This window comes from Parus major, chromosome 10 (assembly GCF_001522545.3).
Source record: "Parus major isolate Abel chromosome 10, Parus_major1.1, whole genome shotgun sequence".
NCBI classification, from domain to species: domain Eukaryota; kingdom Metazoa; phylum Chordata; class Aves; order Passeriformes; family Paridae; genus Parus; species Parus major.
Window position 1 is genome coordinate 2,274,370 of NC_031779.1, and position 7,016 is coordinate 2,281,385.

General features: G+C 55.0%; 1 protein-coding gene across 3 annotated transcripts in view; it reads left to right on the plus strand.

Moving 5' to 3' along the window:
- LINGO1 (leucine rich repeat and Ig domain containing 1) overlaps positions 1-7,016 on the plus strand; it is a 153,444-nt gene that overhangs the window by 128,374 nt on the left and 18,054 nt on the right. The gene's annotated exons all lie outside the window — the stretch shown is intronic.

The window sequence follows — 7,016 nt, forward strand, 5'->3', positions numbered from 1 at the left end:
CTATTAAACTGATGTTCATTAGAGCTGACTTGGCGCTACCTCATTAGGCTGCTGTAATTGAAGGAGTTAATTGATTATCAATAGTTTGAGTTCCCTCTCCTCATGCCCACAAGGCCCTACTGGGTGTTCTTCAGGGGCCAGCATTCATCATGAGGCTGGGACGTGCCTCACTGCTGGCAGTCGCAGCTTGGGTTGCTCCATGTGTCCCCATCTCCGTGCTGTGCCCGTCGTGATGCTGGCACTGCTGGCAGCGTTTTCCGCGTGGGTCCTTTGCGTTCAGCTTATTCACCCAGATTTGGCACTCACTTGAAACTGTCTGAAATACTTCTGATGGCTCCCCTTTCCATGGCTGTTCTTTAATGCATATGTATTCTATTTGGAGAGGCTGCGTGTGGGGGTTTGGTGACTCTCTCCTGGGTGTGAAAGCAAAAGCAGAGCCTCCGAAGCAGCTGCTCCCTGAGCAGCTCCGTCCTGCAGCGCAGGGGTGGGGGGCACAGCCCGGGGGGGCCCGGCTGCCCGGCGGGGGCTGCGTGGCCACGCTCGCACGCTGCTTTTCCTGAGCTTGGACTGACTCCCTCGCCCAGACACGTGCTGCTGACTCAGTCACACCTCTGCTGTTTTTAGAGGTGGCCTTCTAACACCCTGCCTCGTTCAGCAGAAACCGGGGAGATGCTGTGCTTCCCCCAGCCAGCCTGAAAACACATCCCCTGTGCTCAGGAGCAGCTCTTGGGCTGCTCCACCTGGCCCTCGGAAGAGCTGCTCCACCTGGCCCTCGGCTGCTGGAAATGGGACAGGCGTGGGTTTTAGGGTGACATGGGTCTGTGCTCAGCCCTCCTGCCACAGAGATCTCTGCCTCCTGGCCTGTCCTGGCCCTCAGAGTTTACCCTCATGCGGAGCTCCTGCCAGGAGCAGTGCCCAGAGCATCCTCAGGTACCCCCAGGAGCTGATGGGCCATTGCTGCACCCAGAAGACCACGGGTGACGTGAAAGTGGTGATGCTGCAGCAGGCAAGCTGGGAATGGAAAAAAGGATCCTTTTCATCCTCACACCTCCATGAGGGCACAAGCAGAGCTCAGAAAGCCAGAGGGTAGGGGTGCCACAGGCCATCTATCTGCTGCCAGATTTTTTTTTAGGCAAATACTACTCTCCTGCCCCAGCTCAGTGTCTGTGCAGCATCACAGGTGACAGCACAGACAGTGAGGTGGGAGGTAGACAAGCCAGGAGGAAACTGTTGCTCCCCAAGTTCGTTAGCTTTAACTAACGAGCTGTTTATAGGAGTGACATGACACCTGCTTTCCTCTTTATAAATTCAATAATTTATGGAAGGTATTAAAGGCAAAACAGCCTCCCGGATAAAGCCTGTGATGCGTGTACGCTGGGTATTAGCCAGACGGGACAATGAGCTACACTTGAATAACACACGAAGATATTTACCCTCTCCCTCTATAAATTATTAAAGGGCTTTTTTGCACGTAATTACATGAGCTTTTATGTTTCTCACTCCCTGCTTTTAATCCTTTTTGGAATGGTGCCAGTCACTTTTAACAGGAGCTAAGCAAACAGCAAACATTACGGCTGGGTTTGGGGTTGGGTTTGGGGTCGCTGCAGATGATGAAGATGCAGGAAAGGGCATGGCTGTGAGCCCATCCTGCTCGGCACGTGGCACACCCCCGCAGGGAGAGACACCAAACAGCCCTGTGGGGCTGGGGTGGGGTTTGGCTCCAGCATGAGGTGCTTTTCCTTTGCCATGGGTTTGCGGATTTGGGGAGGTGGCTTTGGGAAAGTGTAAAGCACTTCAGTGTTTTAAACACCCTCCAACTGTGCATGCAAATCAATTATATGCAGATGTAATTGGGCATGCAAATGTCACTAGGAGGCTGTTTACATGTGCAGTGTACATTAGGGGAGCACGTATGTGTGTAAAGGAACACTGAGGATATTAGTAATAATTACACCCTAAGTGTGTCCTGCTGTTGGGTCTGCTACTTCTGCTTCTCCAGCTCTGGCCTTCAGGGAGCAGAGCTCCCTCCTTAGCCTGCCCCATGGCAGACCCCTGCTTCCCTCACTGATGTGTTTGCTCCCTGGCCTGTGCCCAGCTGTGCAGCTCAGCTCCCCCGCTGCTCCCCAGCTGAGCCATGCCCATCATGGCCTGCCACATCAGGCAGAGGCCAAACCTTTTAAATATTAAGGTGAGGAGCACATTTCATCCCCTCCAGGCACCCTGACCCCTTTCTCTTAGCTGTCAAGTATTTGTGAGTCAGCCCCAGCAGGATGGCTCCCACATCACCTCCCCATCCTCCATGCCCAGCACAGCCTTTTTTTTTTCCAGTGTGGGCAATTGACTCCTGTCCTCCTTACCCACAGCTCTCCAAGCCCTCTCTCCTTCGTGCCAAATTCTTTAATCATTGCTCTTTGTCCTGTTGTGCAGCTCCTATTCTTACACCAAGCTGTTAAAAAGCTGTCACTATCATAAATTCCTTGTCCCAGAAATTATCTTTCATCTCCTGAACGTGGGCTACAATAGGCACTGAGGTGCTTGATATTATTAATACCTTCTATATATGTGTCAATGGGCTTAAGAACTTAATGGAGCCTTTTCGCTCAGCCCTTCACATCGCGTGTTTGGGCTGCTTGACAGAGCAGTCAAGCTATCAGTGTTTGACTCAGGCTGACATGAGGACACGTGGCCTCTCTCCATTCCAGAACATTGCATAGAAAGGCCTAATTTCCACACCCAGAATTCCAATGTGTTGGGGTGGTGGCAGTGCCCTGGCAGAGACGTGGATGAGCTGGGGCAGACCCTGTGTATCAGCAGCTTATCCCCATCTTGAGTAGCACTTGACTGTGGGGGCCTATGGAAAGGCTTTTTTCTTCTCTTTATCCCTGTTCTCCATGGAGGTCATGTCATGATTTGAGATGTGCAAGGCATGAGCACGGCATCTCCTACCTCTCACCTTGCTTTCATTTGGACAGGGAGCTGGAGATGTGTCCAGCCATGCAGCCTCCAGCAAGCGAGGCTGTGCTGGGGACAGTGGAGGGATCCCCTCCAAGGCCTCCCAGCCCCAGCCCATGTCCAGGGGGGCATTTTGTGGCTCCTGCCACAGCTGTCCCAAGTGAATGGCTGGTGGTCAAAGACTTTTTGGATCATTCTTCTCCAAATCAATAAGCTGACCAGAGCAGGGAGCAGTACAAGACAGTACAGAGAGAAAGCATTATGATAATACTTGATAAGGATCCCGAGTTTCACTGAGGAGCAGCCATACAGTGTGGAATTTGGACTCCCTCCAGCTGATAATGAGAAGCCCCTGAACTGACTCAGCCTGCTGTGAGGAGGCATCAGCACACATCCAGATGGCCGTGGAGCTGGGGGAGCAGGAATATCCTGCCTTGCCTCTTCGTCCCACTCCCCCCACACACCCTGAAATGTCACCACCTCCAAGGGAGAACGTGATCTGGGACCATGTTTCTCCCTGACTGCATCTGCAGGGGCCCGGTGGAACAGCCATCCTCAGGAACAAGGGTTCCTCAGGAACAAGAGTTCCTCAGGAACAGGTCCTGCTGCCCACAGTGCTGAGGAGGGCAGGGGAGGTCTGTATCACACACGAGACATCAGGGTGACCTTTCCTCCCTGTCCCAAGCAGCTAGGAGTTTTTGGTGCCTTCTCCGGGGACTGGGCAGGACTGGGCAGGATCAAGGAGCTGGTTGCTGGTCGAGCCCAGGGGACACGTGAGGTACCCTCCTCTCTGGATGTGCAGGGGCAGAGCAGGGACAGAAGCTCCCCCGTTCCTGCTGCCAAAGGGAGGAGGCTGGAGGGGCAGACAGCCGATCTGGCGTTCCCAGAGCCAGCGCTGGCAGTACTTCAAGGTGTGGTACATCTTATCTCTGCCTGGCATTTGCATGTATTTTCTCAGCTCAGCTTGTTACGACAAAAGTGTGAAAATCTGAAAGAAAAGGAATGATAATAATAATGGGAGTAATTAAAATCCACCTCCCTCCTGCCAGCTTGGCCCTTTCCAGATTTATTGCGGCGTTCCTGGACACATGCACCGAAAGCAAGGGAGATGAGCGTGTCCCAAGTGTCTCCCCCGAGGGGCAGGTCTGTTCCCCACTGCCCATGTCCCTCACGCAGTGTGCAGGTGCCACCTCTCCAGGAGGGAGCTGAGAGCGGGGATAAACTCCTGCCTCCTGCCAACAGAAGGGAACCATCTGCCACAGCCTGTTATCATCTGAGGATGGCAGTGGCAAAGAGCTGGAGCATCTGTCTGAGGGACGAGCCCCCGCAGATGGACACCCAAATGTTCTTGCTGTTCCCTGCAGGTTTTAAAGATGAACATGTTCAGTGAGGGCGTGTGAGCCGAGCTGCTCGGCAGCGTCCAGGGGCTGCACACAGGTCAGCACAGGATAGTGGCACCTGGAAAGCTGGGGCACTTTGGGTCACTCCATGCTGCAAAAAGGAGGTTGACCCAGTTGAGGGGTTGATCCACAACAGCTGGAGTTGGTCTCTACCACATGGGGGAGAAGCTAGTAAAGGCGATGGGAGAGGGAAAAGAGGCGTGTTATCTGCAAGGCTGTCAGCTGCACATGGCTACATAGTGGGGACAGGAGGGGATGGTGCTTCCAGTGAGGCTTGGCTGTGTGGTCCCCAGCACACTGTCACCCATGCCACAACACCTCAGGGGAGTTGTTCCCCACTCAGGGGAACAGTAAGCTCATCAGTCATGATGGGTCAATAAATGCAGAAACATGGGACCCTTTGGGGCTTCCAAGCAGGGGCCAATGCAGTTCCTGCGGCAGAGATCAGCAGGGTTTGTTGCTGCCAGGATCTGCCTTTGTCCAAAGAGTCCTTGAGGCTATTGAGGTGAAGAGGTGTTGCCCATGAGGTGGGCTGAGAGTTAAAGAGAGAAAAACCCAAATGGCCAATTGCTTGTACTGGCTCCTCTTACACTCTGGCACTGTGGGCAAGGGCCTTGGGGCTCCAGCTGAGAGAGCAGCTTTTCAGTGATGTTTTTTTCTTCCTGTACTCTCCATCCTTCCAGTTGTGTCTCCCCACTGCTGTCCAAAATGCACAGTGTAGCTGTCAGAGCAAATCAGGGCTGTGCCCCACTGCCAATTCTTGGGGCACCCGTGCTACCCTCACCTCTCCTGCTGCCCCTGGTCCCTCCACCCAGCTCCAAAATCATAGAGCCATAGAATGGTTTGCTTTGGAAGAGGTCTCAAAGATCCTCTAATTCCAAACACTTAGACCAGGTTGCTCAGGACCCCATATAAGCTGGCCTTGGACACTTCCAGGGAAGGGAATCACACGCTGAGAGTACACAAAAGGCAGGGTTTGCAGAGGACTGTTCTATAGCAGTGATTGCACGGATGCCATCTTAGCCCAAAAGCTCATCCCTGCTCCTGCACGGGCAGTCCCCCATCCTCTGCCTCGCTCCCAGGGTGGGGATGGCCGTCGGAGCCGAGGTGGGAAAGACGGTCTTGGAAGGCCCCCTGCTTCCAGGCAGTGCATAGCATCACTCTCACACGCCACCAGCGCTGCGTGCATGGCGTACTTGCCGTGTCTTTGTGGAAGGGCTGAGGTGAAATTTCCTCCCTCACACACCAACAATTCCAGGAATTTTCCAGAGTTTTACTGTTGAATACGCGGTGCCCTGCACTTTAGTGGGGCTTTAAGATGGGGGGTGGGAGGGGGGGAAGGGGAGCGGAAGCATTAGAAACGGCATTCAGAGCTCTTAGCCTGTCTTTTGTCCTCTGTTTGTTTTTGGTTTTTTTCCTGGCCGCATTCAGATTGCCGGCTTTGTCTGTGTTTGTGAAGTGCTATTAACATCGATGGCATCGCTGCCATAGCCATAACAATAAGAGGCATCGATCCGCACTGAGTAAAGGTCTGAGGACCCACTGAGAGGGGCCAGGCTGAGTTTCCTTGATGGCAGGAGAGTTCGTGCAGGCACACACGCGTTGTCACCCCACTGTGTTTCTTGCCATGAGGATGCCCAAGCGCATGCGGGCACACACCTGATGGGTACCCACCCTTCCAGACGAGCCGGGATCTGGGGGAGCCGAGGAGTAGGCAGGAGTGGGAGCAGAGAGCCGGAGTGATTCAGCCCTCAGCTGGCGAATTCACTGTGCCCACCCTTTGTTTATTCCTCCCCTGCTCAGAAGCTCGCCTGTGCCAAGCAGGAGGATAACGGGGCTCCGGGGAGGCAGCAGCCTCTGCCTGAGTGCCAGGAGGGGATCGAGCTTCCCGGGGCACTGCAGGGACACGAGCTTGGATGGCCTCTCCTGCGTTCCATGGCAGGCTGGTGGTTAGGCCATCGCACAGGAGAGGCCTGGGGCCAGCTCAAAAGCTCCCACTTGCTCAAGGAGCCGTTCAAGGGAAGGCTCATGGGACCCAGTGAAAAGACTCGTGGCCCCAGCCCGTGCTGCTGCAGAGGGCCCTGGTGCCCCTGCCTTCGGTCCGCCTTGGCCGGCAGCCAGGGACAGCTGGGTAGAAGCAGGACAGAGCAGGAAACACCCCAGGAGAGCCCAGCCGAGAGGAAGCAGGAGGGGAAAGTGCACATTACAAGGAAAGTTTGTGTCCATTACTGCTGGAGAAATCAGCCTCAGCTGTGAGAGCCAGCGCTGGGCAAATCTAATGCTGCTCGATAAAGAGTGTCCATTATGGAAGGGGGGAAGCGGTAGGCAGTGTTCGGGAAATCGTGCACTTAGTCCTGAATGAAAGGCCACCAGCTTGGCTTGCGCCGGGTCCTTCGAGGGGCCCTTCGGGATCACCAGGTCCCAGACCTGTCCTCGAAGGCGTCCCCTCTCCGCTTGCAGCCCTTTCCCTCTTACGTGCTGGGGTGGGGGGTGGCACTGTAAAGAGGAGCAAAACGCTGTGCTGAGGTAGCTGCTGTAGGGCAGAGCGTCCGGAATCCCCGGGGTAGACCGGCACCGTCCCTCGGCGGACACGGGCAGGGCTGGGCACCGACGCGACGGTGACGGACAGAGCTCCGTCGGTCCGTCCTCTGCGGGCAGCGAGGC